Source organism: Elephantulus edwardii, unplaced genomic scaffold, assembly GCF_000299155.1.
Source record: "Elephantulus edwardii isolate Elephantulus edwardi_28Jun2011 unplaced genomic scaffold, EleEdw1.0 scaffold00020, whole genome shotgun sequence".
NCBI lineage: Eukaryota > Metazoa > Chordata > Mammalia > Macroscelidea > Macroscelididae > Elephantulus > Elephantulus edwardii.
In genome coordinates this window covers 1,541,382-1,562,979 of record NW_006399770.1, presented here as the reverse complement: position 1 = coordinate 1,562,979, position 21,598 = coordinate 1,541,382, and the positions used below count along the sequence as shown (strand labels likewise).

Genomic DNA, 21,598 nt, shown 5'->3' with positions numbered 1-21,598 from the left:
CCCATTTTTCTATTGGATTATTTACCTTTATCTTGTTGTGGTGCTCAAGTATTTCATAAATTCTGGATATAAGTCCCTTATCTGATATGTTATTACTGAATACTTTTTCCCAGTCAGTGGCTTCTCTTTTTACCCTACTGGAGAAGTTTTTGGATGTGCATAGGGATTTGAGTCTTAGAAGGTCCCATTCATCTTGATTGCATTCAACTTTAGACTTCAAAAGTTGGTAGAAATTCTCAAGTTCTTCATTCTCTGGCTTCAGTAGTGGTACATATATCTGAATAATAGTTGTATTATTAGACTCAAAAGAATTGATGGACAGCAACCATTGTAAGAAGCAGAATATGATCAAGAACCAGTGGGATTTAAAAATAAGTTGCCATTGCAAGCTCTGGTGGCCTAGTGGCAAGAAGGTGTACTGCAATCCCAGAGGTGCACGATTCGAATCCACCAGATGCTCTGCTGGAGAAGGAGGAACAATCTCCTCCTGTAGCAGTCAGATCTGATTTGATGGTATACACACACAAATAAAATAAAAAAAAAATTATATATATATAAAGTTGCCTACATTGAAAGCATCAGCAAAATATAAGATCCCAGGAATGGATGGAATGCTGATTGAGGTATTTCAGGAAGTAGAACCCTTAAGGTGCTCAGTAGCCTATGCCAAGAAATTTGGAAGATAGCTACCTGGCTAACTGACTGGAAGAGATCCTTATTTGTTCATCTTCCAATAAAAATGTTGCTCTAGTAGAGGGTGAAAATTATCAAACAGTATCATTAATATCACATGTGAATTAAATCTTGCTGGAGATTATTAAAAAATAACTGGAACAGTGTATCAACAGGGATCTGAAAGAAATTCAAGCTGGATTCAAAAGAGGTCATGGCATGGGTGATATCATTACTGATGTAAGATTGATCTTAGCTGAAATCAGAGAATACCAGAAAGATTGTGTGTGTGTGTGTGTGTGTGTGTGTACTATCATCACCAATTCCTTTGACTTCTGCTAATGGCTTAGACTATATATATATATAACGGCTTCTTACCAAATGCAGTGAGAGGAACTGGAAATGGATTCCTCTAAGATTTTAATATGGTGTTTGAAAAACATCTAAACTTCATAACTTCCTCTGTCATAGAAAATTTTGTAGACATGAAGTGGCAAATTACTATAATGATTTCTCCACATACAGTGTTAAAAGGAAATGAAGGAAACCAAAGACTCGGAGGAGAAACTAGTCCATGTAACTAATAATCTGCATTAACTATGACCTCTTCCCTGAGACTAGAAGAATTACTAGTACTGACTGTTCTGATCAGGAACACAATTGATACATCCCAATAGAATGCAAGCAAAATACAGAATAGACCTAAATTTTTTTAAGAAATCTGGATGTTTGGCAAATAATATCACCTGTAATTAATGATGCTGCTTTAAAGAATCATGTCTCTGAGACTAGCCGCATTTACTGTAAAACAAAAATGAAAAAAGAAGGGAACAGAAAAACTAGATCAATTACATAAGAACAATCAGAATAATGAAAAAGTGACTCATTATGTAGAATGTAATCAGTGTGACTGAAGAATTGTGTAGAAATTGGTAAATGAAAACTCAGTTGCTCTATAAGATTTCATCTAAAATACAATAAAATTTCACTATAGAAAAATCACTTATAAAATAAATGAAACTTTTTAGGGAAGCCTAGGGACTTAGAGAAAACCCATTTATCCTAGTCAGAGGGTTCAAAGAACATTTTCTAGAGAATATTGCCAAAACTGAATTGTAAATAAAATTTTAATTGCCAAAAAGTAGTCTAGGAAGGGTGTTTAAGGTGTTGTAATGAGGAGGTACAAGGTTAATGAAGGCATTTAGGCATAAAGTATATAGTTATGAGGAATCTATTTTTGTCTCTTAAAAAGCAGACTAACACAAAGTCATGTGAGTGGAGATAAGCTATAGAAGAGCCAGGGTGTTTTCCTTTATATCCTTTTTGTACATTGTCTCAATATATAGCTAGTTAAAATACTGATGTATAAAATGCTAGATTTTAAATGCATTTATAATCTTTATTTTCCAGGATCAATTTGACAGCTTAGACAAGCATACACAATGGGGAATTGACTTCTTGGAAAGATACGCCAAATTTGTTAAAGAGAGGATAGAAATTGAACAGAACTATGCGAAACAGTTGAGGTAAGTTAAAGGTGTTGGGTTTTTTTTTCCAGTTCTCAAGAATGAACTTATATGTTGAGACAATTAAATATTAGATAATTTGTAGATCAATATATTATTTGAAAGATTAAGCTGTATATTTTCATTAGAATTAAACTGAGCTAGTTAATTGTTTTGTTTTAAATCACTACCATGTAACACAAAGAATATTAACTAGCTATGTTGACTAGATCTACAGTCAGTAAAGCACAAATAGACGTTATTCTGGTAGTCAATGTGGAGTACATCTCAATGTCAAGAAAACAAAAGTTCTCATCACTGACCCGGTAGGCAACATCAGGCTAGATGGAGAAAAGAATGAAACTGTCCGTGACTAGGATCAACAGTCAATGTCAGCAGTAAGGAGATCAGGAGACGTATTGCACTAAGAAAGTTTGTAGTCAGGGACCTCTCCGAATTATTCAGGCCGTGATCTTTTCAATCACTTGTGCACCTGAGAGCTGAAGAGTGAATAAAGATGACAGAAGGATTATTGGCCTTTGAGCTGTGCTATTAGAAAAAAGTGTTGAATATGCATGGACTGTAAAAAGTTCAAACAGATACTTCCTGGAAAAAGTATAGCCAGAGTGCTCTTTAGAGGCACAGATGACATCTTGCACACTTTGGACATGTTGCTAGGGGAGACTACTCCTTGGAGAGGCTCATCATGCTTAAAGGGTAGAGGCTTGGCCAAAGACCTTCAACCAGGTGAATTATTAACATGGTGACTACAGCATTGGGCTAAAGTATGTCAGGGATGATGAAGATGGCACAAGATAGGACAGCATTCAGATCTGTTGTTCATAGGGTCACTATGGGTCCTATGTGACTCGACAGTACCTAACAACAACAACAACAGCAGCAGCAGCAGCAGCAGCAGAATGTTGGTTAGATGCATTATGAGTAGTTTTCATTCCAGAAGGTCCCTAAAAATGCAAAACTCAGCTTTTTGAGGAAGTGCCAAATTGCCTTCCAGAATGATTGTACCATTTTACATAGAAATTCCATATGACCCTGCTATTGCACTACTTGGAATGTACCCTGAGAAAATGAGAACTGAGGCACAAACTGAGACTTGTACACCAATATTATAACAGCATTATTCACCATCGCAAGAACAGCACACATGTCCAACCACAAACAAATGGATTGAGGAATATGGTATATTCACATGGTGGAATACTACATAGCACACAGGAACAATGATTTTGTAAAATATTACCTAACTTAGGAGGGCCTGGAGAGCATTTACTCAGTCCCACAAGGACAAATACTGTATAAAACCATAATTGTTGAGTGAGTATAAGGATTCAAGAAGAGTGGGAGAGGTTGGAAGCAAAGGGATGAAGATGTGTAGGGGAAGGGGGGATTAATCATGGGATTGTATAATTTGATGGGTGGAGGGGATGAGGGAAATTGGAAGAATCTGTTCTGGAAATCAGTGTATTAGAATTTTGTAAGTAAACTAGTATGATTAAAAAAATGCAAAACTCAGAAACAAAACACTAGGAAAGCCAAACACCTTTGAATTGTGCTTCTGCATTTTACACTTCTATTGGTTGTAACTTTTTGTTTTAGTTGTTATTGGTTTGTGTTGTGTACTGTCCAGTCAGAACTGACCCTCCATTGAGTTTTCAGAGACATTTGCCAGTATGAGAAGGAGATTGCCCACCTTCCTCCTATGGAACATCTGGTCGATACATACCATTAGGCCACCAAAGCATTAACCATTTCTTCAGAGTTGCTAAAACTTGGAAATTGTGTGCTTAGTGAAGTTTTTACTTCTGTCAGTGGTCAACTGGATATCACTGAGTAAGGTGATTTTGGAATATGAATTAGAAGATGAAAATTAGAAGATGAAAGAGATTTTCCTTAGAACTAACAAAATGAATCTTAAGATTTTGTTAAAAAAAATATTTTGTTCAAGCAGCAAAATCATTATTAAATTGCAACTTGATAAGTACTTTGGAATTTAATCAAATAGTGCTTGAACTCTAAAGAATAGCCACCAATATAAGATTCTAGCTGTATTATATTGCAAGTGATACAAGTGATTAAAAAAAAGAAAGAAATCCAACCTACATAGATACAATAGACTAAAAAGGAATATTTTGATTCAGAGGTCAGATAATGGCTTCTTATGCTTGTTTCTTGGCTTGTTTGCTGCTGCTTTTAAAAAAGTATTTTTTTAAAATATACTGGTTTGTTTACAAAATTTGTATACATTGTGTTTCACACTATTCATATTTTGTTTCATACAATCATTCTCATGCATTATGTTTTGTAAAATCAATCACCATTGGACCTTGCCCATCATTACCCAGTCTTTTCAGGTCTCCACTGGATCCTTCCCATTTTCTTCACCCCCTCCCTCCACACACCAAACTGTGCAATCCTGTGGCTTCGCCCCATCCATCCTCACCCCTCTCCTCCCATCCCTACCCCCTTAAGTCCCCACACATATTTTACTAGTAATCCTTCTATTTTTTTCAATAATGATCTTATGTAGTATTTGTCCTTCTGAGACCGAGTTAGTTCACTCAGCGTAATATTCTCCAGTCTCTCCCAAGTTACGTAGTATTTTTTTAAGTTGTTGCTCCTGAGTGCTGCATAGTCTTCCATTTTGTGAATGTGCTACAATTTCCCAATACTTTCAGTTGCGGTTGGACACATTTGGGCTGTTTCCATGATCTTGGGATTATGAATAACACTGCTATAAACATTGGTGTACAGATCTCCACTTGTGTCTCAGCTCTAATTTCCTTGAGGTACATTCCTAATAGTGGACTAGTTGGGTCATATGGAAGTTCTTTGTTCAACTTTTTGAGGAAAGCTTAGGTTCTTTTGCTGATTTTTCATTATGTTCTATTGAGTACCATCTTTTCTACCTTGTTAGTACTAGATTTCATATTTTTAAATCCTCGTTATTCTGGAGAAGAAGAATTATATTTGTTTTTAGTAAGTTTAGGAGAGTAGAAAGGAGAGGAGGAGGAAGCAAGAAAAGTAAAAGAAGGGAGAGTATAAGCCTCCACTATCTTCATATTCCCTGTCCCAGAAATCTCAGCAAAACCTCCTTTGGTCATACTGAGCCTTCTTTGTTTATAAGCTTATGCCATGAGTTGACAGAAATGAGAATATGGATTGATTTGCAGATGATGATGTGGGAGGATAATTACCTGAAGAAAACGAAAGATCGTATTCCTAGAAGAATGGCAGATCTAACAAACATAAATTTCTACATATCCAGCATAAAACAGCCCATGGTTATACCAACTACCTAAGTATAAAGATTATTATGCTTATAGTGTTAACACTACTATTATGACATTTATTTGAATAGTGGCTTTTCTGGAAGGCAGTTTGGCGCATCCTCAAAAAGGTGAACATAAAAATTCCATATGACCCAGCTACTCCACTACTTGAAATATACCCTGAGAAAACGAGAACTGAAGCACAAACTGAGATTTGTACACCAATGTTCATAGCAGTATTATTCACCATCGCAAGAGAATGGTGAATAGTCCAAATGTCCAACCACAAACGAATGGATTGAGAAATTATGGTACATTCACACAATGGAGTAATGATTTTGTAATTTGTTACCTAACTTGGGAGGGATTGTAGAGCATTATGTTGAGTGAACTACGTCAGTCCCACAAGAATAAATATTGTATAAAACTGTTACTGTAGAATGAATATAAGGATCCAAGAGGGGTGGGAGAGGTTGAAAGTAGGGATGAGGATATGCAGGTGGAGGGGGGGATTAATCATGGGGTTGTATAATTTGATGGGGGGGTTGGTTGAGGAAAATGGAAAGAATTTGTTCTTGAAAACAATGTATTCAAATTTTGTAAATAAACTGGGGGGGGGAAGAGTTTATGTGAAGTTATAATAGCAGTCACAAATTATACTTATTTCTGGACAATGGACTTTCCCTCATCTATTGTTTACTTTCTTATTTTGTCTTAATTCTAGGACATAAGTTATCTTGGTTTCTAAGTTTCCCAATAGGAGTAAATATAAAAATTGCTATAAACATTACAGTGATGACGATTTGAAATGAAGAGAAAGGAAAGTCTTAAAAATTACAAAGTGAATGTAATTTGATAAATGAGTAGTGCCATGTAAGTCTGTGGGCTACTGTATTAAAGGAGAATGAAGAGATTTGGTATAGAACAGAATAAACCTGAGTCTTTCAGAAAAAGAAATAGCCAGATTATTTTAAAGAAGGTAAGGAATTTGACAATATCTATCAAAATTTGAAATATCCCTTAAGTAATTTTTTTTAAATTCTAGACTGTTTTGCATAAAAAGGCAAGTGTGCAGATGTATATCTGCAAAACTATTCATTGCAGGGGTTGAAATATTTCCAGCCTAAAAGTGCCTGTCAGATAGGAAATGATTTGTAAAAGATCAGGTCTACCAGTGTAGTTAGACTTAAAAAGCAATATCAACTGTGCAGTAAGATCTTGTTACTTTTTTGAGCTATTTTTTTTGTATATGTATAAGCTTTGTTAAATATTTAGTGTGAAGTTTAGGAAGAGAACACTAAAAATGGTATTATGGTGATTACCCCTTAGGTATGGAGGTGGGAGGGTAGCAAAGGACAGAACATGTACTTCTTCCTTTTTAGAAAAAAAAATCTTTTATATTGGTTTGCCCATGACTTTCATATACATTGTGTTTCACAGTGTTCTTCATGTTGTGTTTCATTCAGTCATTCCCCTGCATTATGTTTTGTAAAATCAATCACCATTGAACCTTGCCCATCATTACCCAATCTTTTCAGGTCCCCACTGGATCCTTCCCATTTCCTTTATTCCTCCCTCCACACACCAAACTTTGAAACCCTGTGGTTTCGCCCCACCCATCCTCACCTCTTTTTTTCCCACCCATTCCCCCTTGAGTCTCCATGTGTGTTTAACTAGTTGTCCTTCTATTTTTACAATAATGGTCTTATGCAGTATTTGTCCTTGTGAGACTGAGTTAGTGCAGTATCTTTTTGAAGTTGTTGCTCCCACAATTTCTCAATCCTTTCAGTTGTGGTTGCACATTTGGGCCATTTCCATGATTTTGTGATGATGAATAATGCTTCTATAAACATTGGTATATAAGTCTCCATTTGTATCTCAGTTCTAATTTCCATGGAGTATATTCCTAGCTGAGTCATATGCAGTTTCTTTGTTCAACTTTTTGAGGAAACACCAAACTGTCTTCCAGAATGGTTGCACCATTTTGCAATGGTGTATGAGAGTTTCCATCTCTCCACATCCTCTCCAATATTTATTGCTTGCTGCTCTGCTAAACTTTGCCACTGCTACTGGAGTAAGATGGTATCTCATTGTTGTTTGTTTTTTTTTTTAAATTTTTGTGTGAGTGTACCGTCAAATCAGATCTGACTGGTACAGGAGGAGATTGTCCCTCCTTTTCCCGGCAGAGCATCTGGTGGATTCGAACCATGTGCCTCTGGGATTGTAGTTGCAGCTCCTTGCCACTAGGCCACCAGAGCTCCCCCCTCATTGCGGTTTTTATTTACATCTCTCTCTTATTGTCAGTGATTGTGAGCATTTCTTCATGTGTCTGTTGGCCATCCAGATGTCTTCCTCTGTGAAGTGTCTTTCCATGTCTTTTGCCCATTTTGTAATTGGGTTATTAGTCTTTTTCTTCTGGAGGCCCAGGAGTATTATGCAAAGTTTTGTTATGAGACACTTGTCTGAGCTGGGACAAACATTGTCCAATCTTTGTTCCCAGTATATAGGGGTTTTTTTCACCCTGTTGAAAAAAAGTTTTTTATGAGCACAGAAATTTAATCTTTAGAAGGTCCCATTCATCAATTTTTTATCCTCTTCACATTGTGCATTTCTAGCTGTATTTGGCAGTCTCCTACAATAGACTAGGCCTTCTAAGCTTGATCAAAATATATACTTCTGAATTGCTAAAGTCTTTTCTATGATTATTATAACTTTTTATTGGTTTGCTTACAAAGTTTATATACATTGTGTTTCACACTACTCTTTATTCACATTCTATTTCATACAATCATTCTCATGCAGTGTTTTATAAAATTAATCATCATTGGACTTTGCCTGTCATTGCCCTGTCTTTTTTTGCCCTGATCTTTCCCATTTCCTTCCACTTCTCCCTCCACCCACCAAATGGATTGTTTATTACTTTTTGTATTTTAAAACACTTGTTTTTAAGCACTTTATTTCAAAGGAGAATCTCATCATAAATGATAGATAAAATGTGGGAATTTGTAAGGTATTTATCTAGAATAACAAAAGTCTCAATACTTTCTGAATGGCCAAAGTTTTATTGTGCTGATAGGACACAAGTCATCAAATGACAGACTTTCTATGTTTTTGATGTCTAATGTAAGAGTTATAATTTTCACCTATTTACTGAAAAAGAGATTTGAACACTGTTTGACATTGAAGGGATCCTAGTGATACAGTACTTAAGCATTCTGCTGCTAACCAAGAAGTTGGTGCTTTGAACCCACCAGCTATAAGGGGAAAAAGTGGCAGTCTGATTCAGTAAAATCTCTATCTTTGGAAACCCTATGGGCAGCTCTGCTTTGTTCTTGAGTGTTGCAGGAAGGAGATTGCTCATTCTCACACAGAACTGGTGATTTTGAACTACCAGAGATGTACAGCTTTTAGGTTAGCTGTGAAACTCCCTGTGGACTGGGTCACCAGAGTATCCTTTCTGTTCTATCAGTGGCTTGCAATTGTAGTGGTTTGCAACAAGGCAAGATTTATTGGAAAGTTTTGAGAATTTGGCTAAGAGAGAGTTGATGGCGGGTATATAAAATTTTAATTACCTACTCCCTCCTCTTCCTGTACTTGAAAGTTGCTGTTGTGGATGAATTCCTGTGCCATCAGTTCGTCCACAACTCATAGCGACACTTTGTACAACAGTTCTGAATCCTGCCCTGTCCTGAGCCAGTCTCACTGACTCTGATACACCTACCCTCATTTCCCCAGTCAATCCATCTCATCTGGGTCTTGCCCTCCTGTGCTTTCCTTCCACTATTCTGAGCATGATGTCCTTCTCCAAGGACTGGTCCCTTCTGGCCACATGCCCAAAGTATGTGAGACGGTGCTTCAGAATCCTTGTCCCCAAGGAGAAACTTGGCTCCGCCCATTCTAAGATAGACCTCTTTATTTGCTTGACAGTTCAAGAGTCTTGTATGTTCAAGACTCTTCTCCAGCACCACAACTCAATGGTATTGATTCTTGTTCTGTTATCCTAAGTCAGTGTCCAGCTCTCTGATGCATAACAAGTAATTGTGACGACCATGGCCTGGATCAGGCACACTTTAATCTCTCACCATTGCTTCTCAGTACTCTGAAGAGGTCCCTGACAGCATATTTTTTTTCAGTACAATTTGTCTTTTGATTTCTTGACTGCTGGTGCCAAGAGTATTGATTGTGGAACTGAGCAAGCTGTAATTGTTAACAACCTCAATCTCTTCATCTGTCATGGTGCTGCAAATTGGCCCATTGGTGAGGATCTTCGTCTTCTTGATCTTGAGCTTCGGTCATTATTGAAGACTACAGTCCCTGACCTTCTTAGTAAATGACTTGTTAGCTGCTGTTTATCTATTTTGTCCAAAGGGAAAGGATTAGCTTTGTTTATTTCCTCTTCTATAATGGGAAAGATTCTTTTGGTTAACTTCCTTCTGTTTTTGGTACACAGAGCCCAGCTTCTTTCACATAATGTATTGAAGCAGCCCTTTTTTCCATAGCCTTGAACATCCAGTGGAGGGTTAGCTATGAAACAGTTCAGTCATGACAATAATGAGTTTTTGAGTTTGAAAAAGTATATTTTAAATATGCTTCAAGATTAAGTTTTCTTTGGCCTTTCCAGTTGGTTACTTCTTTCTTTGCTTTGATTTTATTTTACAGTAATTTGTTAAGTTGAATATGAAATGAGAATAAGTAGACAATAAACAGTTGAATCTTGTCATTTATGATTGATGATAGTTCTAACTACTTAGTAAAATTTTTAGTTTATAAAGACAAATGAAATGAGTTGTTTAATACTTTTATATTTTATGCTTATTTGTATGACAAAAATGGTATAAAAATTTCCAGTATAAGAAGCAGCCCTATGCACTATTGAAATGACTCAATGCTGACTCTTCAGTGAGTTTTCAGGTACTGTAAATCACATAGGAGTAGATTGCCTATGCACTATTAGTATATATAATTTTAATTTTATTTTGCAGTAAAATAATCATGGTGACAAGTGATATCACAGAAATACAGTTATTTTACTGTTATTACTGTAACCTGAAATGTCCATAATGTCTTCCTATCTTGTATAATTTTAAAAAATTTAAAATTAAAATTTTATATTGGTTTGCTTACAAAGTTTGTATATATTGTGTTTCACACTATTCTTCATTCACATTGTGTTTTCTACAATCATTGAGATTAATTATATTTTATAAAATTAATCAACATTGAACTTTGCCCACCATTGCCCTGTCTTTGCAGATCCCCACCAGATCTTTCCCATTTCCTCTACGTGCCCCTCCCTCCATCCATTAAATTATGTGACCCTATGGTTTCCCCCTCCCATCCTTGCCCCTCTGCTCCTACCCTCCTTATCTTGAATCCTCATAACACATTTTATTAGTTTTCTTTTCATTTCTGCGGTAACGATCTTATACAGTATTTGCTCTTATGAGACTGAGTTAGTTCACTCAGCATAATGCTTTCCACTCCCTCCCAAGTTATGTAGTAATTTTAAAAATCATTGCTCCTGAGTTCTGTGTAGTATTCCATCATAGTACCATATATAATTTTCATTCAAATATGGTGGTGTGATATACTAGAAGGGAAACAGACTAGAAGACAGGAAGTCTCCAAGATATTCTGACTTAGCCTGAACAGAAATCTCTCTGAATTCCTTTTGATCACAGTTTCTATTGTGTATACATTCTGTACCTTTGCCAACCTTGAAAACATAGTTGATTCCTCTAGATCTCTGTGATTACAAGATGAAAAGAATAAGTAATTGAAATAATCTGTTTCAGTTTAGTTTAGAAATTAGTATCTCTGACCATTTGATGAGCCTTTGATCAAACATTAGTTTTTATCCATACTAGTGTTTGATGTCAGTTTGTTGGGGTGGTGAGGATTTTTTACTCTGTGAACTGCTCCAGTATTTAGGTTAGGATTCCATATAGAATTGAAGGAGAAAGATGGAGTCTCTTCCAGTGTGATTTATAACATTGGGAACCTAATGAAAGATCAGCTATGAATGAACTCTGACTTAAGAGCAGTGAGTTTTTGTTGGTTGGTTTTTTTTTTAAGTTGAGTCTATATAGAACAACCCAGTTAATGCAATCCTTTTGTGGAGTTTATCTTTTCAATATGACTTTCCTACCCATTGTTTGACTTTGCCATGTACATGGGTAGCAATAGAGAATAGGGTATGTGAGCTTATTCACAAAGGTATTGCCTATCTGCCAGTCCATAAAGGGATTGGCTAGTCTTTCCTTTAAATTGAGCAATCTAGCAGCAGAAGAGGGTATATTCCCCACCAGCGAAGAAGAAGAAGAAGAAAGATAAGGTACCACACCTTTTGGGCCCAGAAATTTTTGCTCTGGCTGTACCTATAGCAGCAGCTCATGGCTGAACCAGAGAACTAGAGGTGGTCTGCTACCCCTCACAGACAGCTAGAGCTAAGCTAAGAGGCTTTGCTCAAGTTTGTTGGACATTTGGTGGTGGTGATGGTGAACCAATATTGGCAGGTCTGAGAACTTAGTAACACTGTTCTAAAGCCACAAAGCTCAATGTTGACATGCCTGCATGCACATTTCAGAAGCCATCCTGACTGTAACCTAATAACTTGGATTATAACATTCTGGCTTTCCCAGTATAGTTCTGTGTGGTCTGTGAGCTTTCACATCAGATTTTAGACTCAGTAAAGTAGTAACATTGGTGTTGAGATGAGTGGAAAAAGGTATGGGAGAGTGGGGGACATGTTTGACTTCATGGGAATTGGTTTTGTGTTACTGATGCTGTTGTTGAGGGAAGGACCGTTCCCCTTCATGAAGTTGATAAAGGTCAGATATGCCTGTCCCCATACAGCCTGTACTCTTTTTACTTTCTGCTTACTCTTTCCTTCATTTATTATAATTTTCTGTTTGTACCACTCTGTTTAGGACTAGTTGTTGGAAAATATGGACTTAGTGACAGAAATGAGGCTGGAGATGGAATGATTGAATTTTGTATAATCATTGACTTATGATTACTCAAAAATACCTTTGTTAAAAGAACTTGAAACAGTGACTGTACACATGTACTTCCCCTGATGGACTGCACAGGAATCAGATTGACTATATCTGTGGAAAGAATCACTGGAGAAACGTTCAGAGCGTTTTACCTTTGTTTTTGTTGTTGTTAACGTGCCTTTGAGTTGCTTGTGACTCATAGTGACCCTGTGCACAATAGACATGAATCTTGCTCTGTCCTGTGCCAATGTTATTGTCCCTCATTACCCCAGTCACTGAATCACTAAATCTCACTGAAGGTCTTCCTCTCTTGTGCTGTCCCTCCACCCTTCCAAGCATGATGTCCCTCTCCAAGGACTGGTTCTTCCTTGCAACATGCCCAGAGTATGTCAAACTAAGCTTTAGGATCCTTGCCTCCAAAGAGCAGCCTGGTTTCACCCTCCGTAGGATGAACCTGTTTGTTCTCCTGGCAGTCAATGGTATATTCAGTAGTCTTCTCCAGTAACACAACTCAAAGGCATCAATTCTCTATCATCCCTAGTCATAGTCCAGCATTCTGATGCATAGCAAGTAATTACGAAGACTATGTCCTGGATCAGGCACACCGTATTCTACAGACTGACGTTGTTTCTCTTCCGCACCCTGACAGCAGACTTTCCCAGTGCAATCCATCTTTTGATTTCCTGGCTGCTGATACCAAGAGTGTTGATCATGAAGTCAAGCAAACTAGAGCTGTTAATAATCTCAATCTCTTCACCATCTATCATGATGCTGCCAATCCATCCATAACTGAGAATCTTTATTTTCTTGATGCTGAGCTTTAATACATTTTTAAGGCTGCAGTCCTTGACCACCTGCAGCAAGCAGTTCAGGTCCTGCTCAGTTTCAGCAAGCAGGGTTGTGTCATCTGCATAATGCATGTTGTTGATGAATCTTCCTCCAATCCTGATGCCATATTCCTCCTCAGAGAGCCTTGCCTCATGGATGATCTGTTCTGCATGTAGACTGAAAAGGTCGGGAGATAGGACGCATCTATGGTGCTTACTGACACATTTGTTTTCATAAAAATATCTCATAAATGTCAGTACCATTTTATAGATTAGGAAACTAATCCTTACAGAGGTACAGAGGGATTGAGAATGACCCTTTTGTCCTTGCAGAGATTCGTATTTAGGCATCTGGCTTGTTAGTACTGTGTCATACTTTTTCTCAGGATGAGGAGAATGAATAATTTTCTGAGTCAATTTTTTGTTATTATCAGTGTCTTATACTACTTTGATACATGTCTTTGGGTATCTTAATAATTGTAGTACAAACAATAATAAATTATCTAAAACATATATACTTTTCCTACCAAGTTTTCCCAAGTAAACTTGTGTAGTGTTTCAGACTGAGATATTAAATTACTTATTTAATAAATTTAGGTTTAGTTAAAGATCCCCTCCCCCTCAAAGACAGGTGAGGAAAAAAATTAACATTTGAAAAATCTTTATTTTAAGAAAATGTTTCATTAAAATAAAAAGTATTAAAATAAGGGGTTCTACATATTTTCCTTTTTTAAAAAAAATAGATAAAAAATACTGCTGGGCATTTTTAAAATATCATTTAGAGAATATTCTTTAAGTTACCAGCATTGAATTAGGAAGGTTACTTTTGTAATTCTCTCAGAGGTGGTGGTAGTAGAGTGTTGTTTTAGTGTTAGAGAAGGGTGACCAGACAGAGTGTGGAAGTTATTGAACAATATCATTAATATCACATGCAAGCAAGATTCTGCTGAAAATTATCCAAAAACTACTGAAACAACACATCAGCAGAGAACTGCCAGATGTGCAAGCTCGATTTAGCAGAGGCTGTTGGTACTAGGGATATTAATAGCTAATGTTAGATGGATCTAACTCTATGAACTCTGTGATCTAAACTCTATGAACTGTGCTCAGATCTTTTGTTCATAGGGTTGCTATGAGTTGTCTATGACTCAGTGGCACTTAACAACAATAACAACGACAACAGAGAGAGCTATGCTGGCCTAGTGGACAGAGTGTTATGCTACCAAGCCCAAGGTGGGTGATTTTAATCTGTGGCACACAGGCCTGATTTAAATTGTTTTTTGTCAAACATTCTTCTACGTGGTATAGCACTGATCTGTGTGTTGCTGTATAGAGGTAACTTGTGGTTGCTGTGATACTAAATACTGTGACACTGATGTGCCAAATGTGATAATGGTTTAACTATGGTGGACAGTGGTTGGGTGGATCTTCCCGATTAAAACAAGCTTGGAAGCAGTAGTGGAAGCACTTCCAAAATGGCTTGCCTCCAGAAACTCTGTGAACAGTGCAGTGCTCAGGTCTTTGGTTCATAGGGTCACAATAAGTCATCTACAACTTGACATCATTTAACAACAACAGCAACAATAGATGGATCTTGATAGAAAGCAAGAGTACCAGAGGAATGGCTGTGTTTCTTTGACTATGCAAAGGCCTTTGACTGTATGGATCACAACAAACTGTGGTTGACTCTAAAAAGAATGAGAATGCCAGGACACTTGATTGTGCTTGTGAGAAACCAGTACTTGAGCCAACAGGCAGTTATCAGAACAGAGCAAGGAGACATTGCATGGTTCAAAATCGGGAAGATGCCAGAGATATATTGTTTCCATACCTTTTCAGTCTGTATGTAGAAGAGATCATCTGGGACACTGGGGTGTACGAGGAGGAATGTGGCATTGGGATTGGAGGAAGACTCATCAACAACCTGTTGTATGCAGATGACACAATTTTGCTTGTTGAAACTGAGGAGGACCTAAAGCGCTAGCTGCAGAAGGTCAAGGCCTACAGCCTTCAATATGGATTGAAGCTTAGCATCAAGAAAACAAAGATTCTCACCACTGGGCAGCATCATTATGGATGGTGAAGAGATTGAGACTGTTAACAGTTTTTGTTTATTTGGTTCCACAGTCAACACTCTTGGTACCAGCAGTTAGGAGATCAGGAGATGAATTGCATTGGGAAAATCAGCTGTCAGAGACCTCTCCAGAGTATTGAAGAGCAACGATAGTCTGAAGACTAGGGTGTGCCTGATCTGGGCCATAGTCTTTGCAATTGTGTGCTATGTTTTGGAGAGTTGGACAATGACTAGGGATGGTAGAAAGAGAATTGATGCCTTTGAGCTGTGGTGCTGGAGAATAGTGTTGAATATACCATGGACTGCTAGGAGAACAAACAGGTTCATCCTGGAGAGGGTAAAATCAGGCTGCTCCTTGGAGGCAAGGATTCTGAAGCTTCGTCTGACATACTTAGGGAATGTTGCAAGGTGAGACTAGTCCTTGGAGAGGGACATCATGTTTGGGAGGGTAGAGGGACAGTGCAAAGAGAGGAAGACCTTTGATGGATCAATTCATTGATCAAGGTAATGGTAGTAGGTGTGTTGGAGACAGTGAGGTTGGTATAGGATAGAGCAGGGTTTAGGACTCTTGTACATAGGGTCATTATGAGTTGCAGGCTACATAACAACAACAAAGGTTTTTATGTAACATTGCTCTTCAGCTCTATTAACAAATTTTTTCTTGACAGTATTATCAACAGATTGAAGTCCACTTGAATGAAATTACAGAGACTTTCTTTTACGTCATATAGCTCTGTTTTCTTCATGTGTTTGGTTTTCTGGATTTTGTCCATATTGTTTATCACAGTGCTTTACTTTTTTATTTCATTCTTTCTGTATTATTTCTACAATGTTATGTCTAAGAAGGTATCCCTTCTGTCAACTTAATTATCCACTAGACTACCAACCTATATTTCAAACAACTGGTTCTTCTGAGTGCCACTTTCAGTGTACATAGGATATTTAATTTAATCTTTTCAAGAATTTGTTAATCTTTGTAACCGTTGTATTTATAAAGTCTTCAGAGTGCCTGCTTTATAATAGGCAATCATTAGTAAACTTTTGTATAGTGATTCAGTGTACTCTGCCACTTTACTTATGAAGAAACTTGAGCTAGTCTACCTTAACAAGAATTTCAAAGCGTATACCTAATTTCGACATTAAATGTTTTCATAGATTAAGTGAAGTAAAAAATCTAATACTTAAAATACAAACTTGTAAGAATGAAAATAAACTTCTATCAGTTGTTTTAACTATTTTGATAGTAAGCTTTCCAGTGAAGATAATTTAAAACTTCATTGCTCAAACATTAACAAAAGTTGTTATTAATCATATCAGATACATTATTAGATCACTTAGCAAAGTTTTATTTTAAAATTATTTATAGTTTAGTGTCAATTTGAACCACCGAACGTCAAGTAAACAGTTCATTATATGTTGTTTGAGCGTGCACTCAACTACCTGAAAAGTAGGTTTGTCCCCACCGATAGACTTCTTGGACAAATCCAGATGGTCATAGTCTTGAAAACCCTGCAGAGGAGCTCTATTCTGCATACTTTGGGTCATCAGGATCCTTTGTACATAGTAATAAATAATATCAGCTTAGTGGCTAATTAATTATATTCATTGTTTTGTGGTTTTTGAATCTGGTACCATGACGGTGTACTGTTTCCTTCCAGAATCTAAGATAGCCCATCCCAGGTTATGAGTGATTCCTTCCTAACTGTGTCTTTAGGAATTTGTACTTCAGATAGAACCGGTACATATGGTTCTGATTTATTCCCACTTTAAGACATGAAAAGACTAAAAGGCTTTTCAAGCATTTAAAAGCTGCACATGCAGCAGTTAAATGTGATAGTGATGAAGACTTTATTGGAAATAGGATTGGTTCAGTCATTTTAAATGAGGGCAAATTTACATAACTTTAAAATAAGCCTTTAAAGATGACAGTGCCTCCTCAAAGGCAATGTCTGACTGCACCACTTTGAATGTGTGTGGTTCTCCACAAACCTGCCTCTAAGTCAGTCTAATGCCTAGGGCTTCTGAAAGGGCTCACTGTGCTTTTATGAGTCTCATTCCTAGGCTTTGGACTGCAAATTTTCTTGTTCAAAATGGTAGAAGTTCTGATGTGTTCTTTTTTCATTTCATTGATCATGATAGAACTTGTTGAGAGTCCTGTATTAATGGGCAGGTAGGAGTTGGCTGAGTTAGATGGTCTTAGCTCAGGGATTTGCCTGTATTTTAAAAGAGAAGTTACCAACTTGCAGGACAAAATTTCTTTGAAAAATAATACTAAATCTGTGACAGCCTATCCTTTACTCATCTAAATTAAATGGCAAAGTATTTTTTTCTGTCTTGTTTCTCATATACCTACAAAACATTCCTGTCCTCCATAGATGACCCTGCTGACATTTGAAATACTGGTAGCATAGCTTCCAACATCATAGCAGCACACAAGCCACCACAGTATAGCAAATTGACATATAAGTGCTGCATTTATAAGAGCAAATTATAAAGCAAACAAACATGCATGTATTACAGAACAAACATACGTGCTATGGGAAATAGAAAACAAGCTCTCTGGCCTGGGATAGTGTATATATGCCAGCCCAGAATAAAATTCTTGTTTTGGTCGCCAGTCAGATCAGAGTTTCTATTTATCTGAAGGGTGACTAAGGCCTCAAGAGGTGAGCATGGTCATGGGTAGCACCTCTTCTGGGCTAGGATGTGGTAAGGCTTGGAGGAATTTCTGTTGTTTTCAGAGTAGCCTAGGTTAGTTGGCCTGACTAGAGTTGATATCTTTGCCAGTCTGGGGGTTGGATGCAGGCAGAGTATCATTCAGAGATGACCAGCATAGAGAGAGATGTCCAGGGATGATCCACTCTTCAGAGAGAGCACTGTTCCAAATGTGACCATGGAGTGTGTTGGGTAGATTACTTGAGATAAATGACCCAAAATATTTTTAGTTTAATAACAACCTGAAGGTTTTATCCTTTCACATTTAAAATCAACTAGATTAAGATTTATTTGATCTTATTTATTCAATTTTGTATATTAATGTTGGAAACATAGCAGGGTATTGTGCAGTTTATTAACCATGTATATCTATCTTGTTTTGAATTTGTACTGACTTTAGACTGTTTTTTTATAATTTTTTTTATTATTAGTTTCAAAGAAAATTTATAGAGACTTTGGATTTCCATTCATTCATTGTTGCACTTTTCTCCCCAACCACCCCTACCCCTCAGTACACTCCCCTCTTGGAAAAGTAAAAGAAAAATTCTTTCATTGTTTTACAATCCCTCCCCCCAGGGCCACTCAATTCTGCAGCCTTCACTCTGGACTCCTGTCATGACAAAAATACCTAATCACATATCCCTTTTAAACAGTTTTCTCCCTCATGTGTTTCAATGCAGTATACATTATTGAACCCATCTTTCTGAGTCTCTCCTCAACCCCAAAGTCAGTCCTATTTTACAACAGTGGCACCATGCAGTATTTGTCCTTTTGTGACTGAGATACTTCACTCAGCATTATGTCTTCCAGGGTCACCCATTTTGAATAATATTGCATGAATTCCTTGTTTTTCAGTGCAGCATAGTATTCCATTGTGTGAATATACCAGAGCTTCTCTATCCATTCCTTTGTTGATGGGCCCTTAGGTTGTTTCTAACTCTTTGCTATTATGAACAAAGCCACACTAAACATGGGTGTGCATATATCTACTTGGGTGGCAGTTACAGTCTCTTTGGGGTCTATTCCCAGTAGTAGAATTGCTGGGTCAGATGTTATCTCTATTTGCAACTTTTTGAGAAAGCACCGTACTGCCTTCCACAGTGGTTGCACCATTTTACACCACCTTCCATAGTGGTTGCACCATTTTACACTTCCACCAACAATGAATAAGTGTTCCGTTTCTCCACAACTTTCAACAGTGTTTGTTGCTTGCTGTTCTGTTAAATTTTGCTATCCTGACTGCGGTGAGATGATATATCTCATAGTTGTGTTGTAGACTGTTTTCTTAAAAAAGACTAAGCTGAGATCAGCTACACTGAGGAAATAATTATCATTATTATTTGAGAACTTATGAAAACAATGCGCAATCCTTGAATAAAGTAAAAAATCCAAAATTCTTCCCAGTTTTTCCTGTAAGTGTATACTTTTAGAGAATATTTACCTAGACTAGACTATAAGTTTTCTTTCGCAGGGCAGAAAACAAACCCATTTTGGACCATACAGTGTTTGCCTGGGTGGCAGGATTGGTTTGGATGGAGTCTTGAGTGGTATCAGGATGTTCTATACACTTGAGATTTAGAAAGAGCTGTCTGTAGAGGGAGAGTTCTACATAAAATGAGGCGGGTGGAACTTAAAATTTTGCTCAGGACTAATCCTATGTGCCTTATTTAACTCTACTAACTTTACCCTCAGAAGGGGTGGAGAGGAAATCATGAAGTTGCAGAGTTTGCTGGACAGAGGAAGACGGTGAAGGAAATTAGGAAAGATTCACTGAGGACCTGAAAAGACAGGGTAATGGTGGATATGGATCAATAGTGATTATAGAACACAATGTATGAGAATAATAGTATGAAACACAGTGTGAACAGAGGAATGTCTGAAGCCCAGTGTGCATAAACAAAACAATGATTATGAATTTTGTATGGAAACCAATATAAAAAGAATTTAAAAGAAAAGGTAAAAAGTTACTTTCTTTCACTTTTTACCCTCCCCTCTTGTGCTATTCTTCCCAGAAGCCTTAGTTAGTGCTATTTATATGACATTTAAACTATGTTATTGTTTTGGTGGTTAACCTTTTTAATAGGCATGATTCTTTCAGGTATCAAAAGGCCAGCTCAGGTTGATTTAAACAAAGACAGCAAGGAGTTGACTTCTGTGACTATAATGAGGGGGTTTTGCAGCACCTACATCTGAGTACTAGGACAAGTAATCAGTACTTTATATCTTTTGGTTTTCCTTTCCTTTCTATGGGATTAATTCTGGACTATGCTCTTTCCACATGATGACGCTCGGATTATCTCTCAGGAATTTAATATTTTAAGCATGTTGTTGTCGTTAGGTGCCGTCAGGTCGAGCACAACTCATTGCGATCCTGTGAACAAAAGATCTGAACCCTGTTCTGTCCTGCACTGTCCTTACTCTTCCTGAAACACGAGAGTCAATTGCAGCAATCATCATGTCAATCCACCTGGTTGAGGGTCTTCCTCTCCTTCGCCGACCCTCCACCCTTCCCAACATCATGTGCTTCTCCAAGGAATAGCACCTTCTAGCAATGTGTCTAAAGTATTTGAGGCGAAGCCTCATCATTCTTGCCTCCAAATAATGTTCTAGCTGCACCCTCTCCAAGATATATCTGTTCTCTCTCTTGGCTGTTCATGGGATGTACAGTGCTCTTCTCCAACACCATAACTCAAAGGCATCAATTCTTTTTCCATCATCCTTATTCATTGTCCAGGTCTCAGATATAGTAATAGAAAAGTCTGTGGCCTGAATCAGACACACCTTAGTTCTCAAACTGACATCACTGCTACGCAATAATTTGGAAAGGTCCCTAACTCCAGATTTTCCCAATGCAGTGCATTTCCTTATTTCCTGACTGCTGGTATGAAGGGTGTTAATGGTGGATCCAAGCAAGATGAAGCTGTTGACAGGGTCGTCTTGATATTGAGATGCAGTCCGTACTGAAGGCAGCATTCCTTGATCTTCTGTAACAGGTACTTCAAGTCCTCCTCAGTTTCAACAAGCAAGGTTGTGTCATCTGCATAAAGCAGGTTTTTGATGAGTCTCCCTCCAATCCTGACGCCACATTCCTCTTCATAGAATCCAGCTTCTCAGATAATTTGTGGAAGAAATCGTTGGGGTAGCTCAGTATCAGCAGTCAGAATTAGGCCAGGGTCAGACTGTGGATGGGACAGATCATCACTTACTCATATGCAAGTTCAAATAGAGACCAAAGAAAATGAAAATAAGTCCTCAGGAACCAAGACACAATCTTTAATCAATTCCATCTGAATTTCTTGATCATCTTAAGAATAGGTGTGAGGCATTGAACACCAGTGATAGAAGACTAGATGAGTTGTGGGATGATATCACAGATACCATCCATGAAGAAAGCAAAAGGTCATTACAAAAACAGAGGAGAAAGAAAACATTGAAATGGCTCATAGAAGAGACTAAATATTGCACTGCAACATTTTGAAGCCAAATCTAAAGGAAAACATGTTGAAGGGAAAGAGAT

The 21,598-nt window shown here is 37.4% G+C and overlaps 1 protein-coding gene across 2 annotated transcripts in view; it reads left to right on the top strand.

The window, feature by feature from the left end:
- The first annotated feature begins 2,088 nt into the window (after nt 1–2,088).
- The window catches only part of FNBP1L (formin binding protein 1-like), a 100,406-nt gene continuing 80,896 nt past the window's right edge, over nt 2,089–21,598 (top strand). For both annotated transcript variants that reach the window (XM_006882411.1, XM_006882410.1), the window contains exon 1: nt 2,089–2,198. The gene's annotated coding sequence lies outside the window, so the exon portion shown is untranslated. The remainder of the gene's footprint in view (nt 2,199–21,598) is intronic.